Raw genomic sequence first — 5,000 nt, forward strand, 5'->3', positions numbered from 1 at the left:
CACTCCCGATAACAAGAGTGGGGTTAGGAAGGTGGTGACATATAAAATAACTGAAAACTACAGATATTAGTGTCTAATACATAGTTTTCGAGGTCGATAGGATGAACGGAGACACTCCCGATGGGCTCCAAGACCAAGTTCAGCCTCAGCAGGAATGGGGGTGACAAGTGGTGAAATATAAAATGCTAAAAATGCTGGATAATGTAACTGAAGCAACTGTCTTAATGGGAAAGGGAGAGAGTAAAAGATAATGAGAGAGATAAAGTAACAAGGCGAGAGAGAGAGAGAGAGAGAGAGAGAGAGAGAGAGAGAGAGAGAGAGAGAGAGAGAGAGAGAGAGAGAGAGTTTATCAGTGGTCACTCAGGGTTTTCCCGGGAAGCGCCAGGTTGGTCAGCTAGTAATATACATACATAAAATATATATGTATATATATATATATATATATATATATATATATATATATATATATATATATATATATATATATATGTGTGTGTGTGTGTGTGTGTATATGTGAACGAATGTACATACATGACTGACTTATTGTTTACGATCAATCAGCTGTCCTTGTAAAAATCCATAAAGAAGATCAGTTGTACAACAGGGCACATGAAATACCAAAGATAACACCGAGTCATAGGGAAAACACTAATAAATTTCCCGGCGGCCCGTAAACGAGCATTTCCTCTCGCTGAACGCTGCCGCATTGTATGAAATAAACCCCAAAACAATTTTCCTTTGTACCTTTGGCCTCCGCTGGAAAAAAAAGAATTTCTTTTGACGGTTTAGACGTTTCGTGCAGGCGGGAACAGGCAACAACGCCACGAGTTAACTATTTTCATATTTCAGGGAATTGAAAATTCCTCCGACTTCTTTGCGGCCACATTTGTAGATTTAATCCCGCGTAATTGGAAAGGATTTCTCTCGAATTTTAAATCATGCGTCAAACACAATAGTCCTGGGTCAACTGTTAACCTGCCTTTGAAAATCAGCCGAGCGAAATATAGAAAGGAAAACTCCTTCACAGATTGGCCTCACTTTAAAGATGCCACGTTTCTCTCGTCCCATTATTCTGCCGATTGGCAGGAATCTATAACGTAAAAATAAACAGAATATTAATTGAGTGGTTTTTTTCCGTCTTTTTAGGAAAGCGTGGGGCCTGGGAGAGGGGTTTGGGGCTTCGTTATTTGAATGTTAGCGCTGAAAAGGATTCTGGAACTGACGCGAAAGATGGGAGGTACTGGAGGAAGAGCTATCAAGAGACAGAGTGATTTGGTTTTGTGTCTTGAAAAGCATTTAAATCAAATGCTTTTCCTGCAATCACTGCATTTCACAGTAGACAACTCCGTTTCATTCTATAAAAGTCGACACAAAAGGCAGCGAAGTTTTCTGAAGATTGTTGAACAATATAAATCAGAATAACTTCGGGGTCCCAAAAACAACTCGATAACCGATACAAACCGTATCAGAACTTTCGCTTTCATATTTCTCTCATTGGACAAAAATGAAGAATATACTATAGAGTGATTTCATTAAGAATCAAATGAAATAAAACTTGTTAACCCACACTAGGCTAAAAGCATCAAAACTTTAACTGCGATTGCTTGAAGGAAAACGTCAACACAAAACGCACAGTGCCAGAAAAGGAGCAGCATTGCACCAGAGACTGAAAATGAAAGAATCGCGAATATGAGAAGAAATAATGAAACTTGAGGAATCGCAGGTCTCAGTATGTAGTCGACGCTGGAATCATCAGGTAAAAGATCGAAAATAAGACTTTGACTACAAAACTTGAACAATGAAGAGTGTAACATGAACATTTCTGTCAAAATCCACCAACCAAGACTGAAATCATCGCGGTACAGTAAGCACTGGCACATCGCAAAAGTTTGACAAAGGAGGTTTAAAACATTATTACTGCTATCATTGTTGCCGCTGCTTTTGTTGCTGTTGTTCATAGACGAGATTGTTCCTAAATCAAATGAAAACACAAGGGAGATCAGAGCTCAAAAGTAAATAAGACGAATATGAATGCAGACAAACGGAATAAAGTGGCCATAATAAACTAATGCACAACAATCACTACCAAAAAAAAATACAGACAAAGAAACAAAGCGTGAAAGACAGGGAATCACGAGCGTGCAAGATCAAGGATAATGAAAATGAAAGTCATAATGAAACCCGAAGGCTGAACCATCAAAAGAAGTTACCGAATCAAAAGTTCTCCTCTGGGCTTCGCAGTCATAGGAACGTTTGGTTATGTCCGCCCACGTGAATAAAGCATTCGCCCTCTCTAGCAGTCGGCGATTTTTAAGTAAGGAATTACGCAGCACCAGGCAACTTTTTTAACCAACAACGGTATCAGGACCGGATGACAGACGGGTGCATCCAATGAATTGAATACCCAGGACTCTAGTAACACGGAAAACCCGAGAGGAAGTTTCCGTTCACCATAGGATAGAATGCGACTTTCTCTTCAAAGGTAAAACAATGACTCATTATTGCTACAACGGTGGACTGCTGACCTCACCATACTTCATTCGTTATAGTGAGGAACAGTACCGTAAAGAGATGAAAATCCGTAAATAAATGTGTATGTTCAGCAGGGGGGCGAACCTCTCCATTTTCCGAAGGTGACAACAGTATTATAAACCAAGAAACATTTGCCCATTGCAATTTTTCGCTGAGTTTTGCTACTGTGACAAAGAATGCGGCAGAGAAAAAGAAGCCCGTACCCGACGCATTTATTTGCGCATGCGTCAAAGGAAAGTTCCTGACGTTGGCGGGAATCTTTGCTGTATCCCATCCGTCATTTGCAACCTACTCCGTAATTTGACGTTCTGTTTCAAATCCTAAAATATTAAAAGAAATAAACAGATGTAATGTCTTTATATGGATCCTTCGGACTTTTTCCAAAACGTGTTGGGTCATTGAGGAAATGCATGATCTTCTCCAAATAATCACTTCTCTTCATAATGGTAACCCCTTTCCCTTTGTCTGGTCTAGAAAAAAGTTCCTTGTTTTTACTCAAATTCTGTGTTTTCATGTCATTTTTATCAAACAGCGATATATTAATTAAGATATATCAAGAAAGAAATTAATATATCGCCGTTTGATAAAAATTAAATGAAAACACTGAAGAACTTGAATAAATACAAGGAACTCATTTTTTCTAGACCAGGCAAAGGGAAAGGGGTCACCATTATGAAGAGAAATAGCTCTTTGGAGAAAATGATGCATTTCCTCAATGACATAACACATTTTGAAAGAAGTAATGCCGTTTGATTGTAAAGTCGTAACACGCAACACTGACGTTTATGGATGATTACAGAAACACTGAAATTCTTTGGAAATCGTGTGTGGAAGAGGAGGAGTATCGCAAAAGACAAACGAAAGGCTCCACCGATACCTCTTTTCAAATAAACAGAAACGTGTAGACAATGTGGTAAGTGTCACACTCCTCTTAAAGCTTAAAAAATTTAGGCATACACTTTTATTTCAGGAGGCAGGTATTTGCATAGCGTCTGAAAAATTGCAACCGTCTGAGCACACCATGTGAAAAGAGGTGAAAACCTTCACTGAGGACCAAAGTCATTCCCAGCTGGCCAGATATGATTGCCCCGTGGTGGCAGCAATGGACAGAACCGTTTCTCTTTATCAAAGCCACTCTGTACCTAGCAGGTATTTCCCCATTATACTGCGTATTATGCACGCAGACAGAAACCCCCAAAGGCCTTCGTTATAGCCAGCTGATGGCTATCAGCCGTTTATAACGAAGGGAATCAGGGACAAAGGTACAGAAAGAAAAGGAAGAAGTCACCTAACTACCAGCGAAATCATCGAAAGGAGTTACTCCTCTTTCCTTAAAAATCAATTGAAACGTTACATACATCAAGGGAAGAGAGAGAGAGAGAGAGAGAGAGAGAGGAGAGAGAGAGAGAGAGAGATGAAGTGTACAATTTAGTAGTACTGGCTGTATACTGCCAGAAGTAAAACTTAAAACTTCCGCAGTGAACTGTATAGTTTTTGTCAGCATGTTATGATAAACTCATCCCCTGTGAAAAGTCAGTCTGTAAAACTGAAATCTATTTTGCATCCACCCTTGGCCTACATTGACCTTAAGAACCATCCATTCCGACGCCAGTCATGGAAGCATTTCATGTGCCTCTCTCCTCGTCTTCCTTCCAGCACCTCCAAATGATGAACTTTTACCCAACTCCTTAGTCATGTGACTAAATCTCCTAAGACACCCCGATCCAACTTGTTCACTTCCACTAAACTTTGACCGCTGCTTCGCCGTATTTTTTATCTATCGCACAGTTATCTTTACTACTTATTTGCCTCATATATACGTACTACCCACAATGATATTGATCAAATACTTCTCATTACCTACGCAAATGATCGTTCCCATTGCTATGTCATCTGCACAAACATTGCTTTGGGATCTTAGCTTCCATTTGCTCACTTTCACTTTTGACTTTCTCCTCTCAAAAACACTTTCATACTCTAATGATTCAGTTCACATGACACTACTGGACTAACTAGCCACTTTCCATCCACAAAACGTTTCTTAATCACACAAAGCGTCCACAACAGCATCCATAACAACAATAAACAACTAAGGCATGATCCAAATCTGCGGGCATATCATAAAACAAGCTCTCTAATTGCTCTCTATTGACAAGCTTCGCTGAGTACAAGTAAGCCAAGGTTTTTCCTTATACTCTCATACGTATGACGCAACATTTCCCAAACAATCATTGGGTTCACACGACCTCATTCTTGTCCCACGTTTCATTTTCTCAGGGATGTCCCAATCAATCACCTTCCCAGTTATAAAAAGTACAATATTACGAATATAATTCTTGTAGACACATTTATCACCTCTCCCTTGTAGATGATAAAACTTGAAATTGTTTCTCCGTCCAGATGTACTTGTCCAGTAAATTAGACTAACACCAACAATTCGAGGCATCTCTCCATTTGCATTTTTTGCT

This window comes from Macrobrachium nipponense, chromosome 5 (assembly GCF_015104395.2).
Source record: "Macrobrachium nipponense isolate FS-2020 chromosome 5, ASM1510439v2, whole genome shotgun sequence".
NCBI lineage: Eukaryota > Metazoa > Arthropoda > Malacostraca > Decapoda > Palaemonidae > Macrobrachium > Macrobrachium nipponense.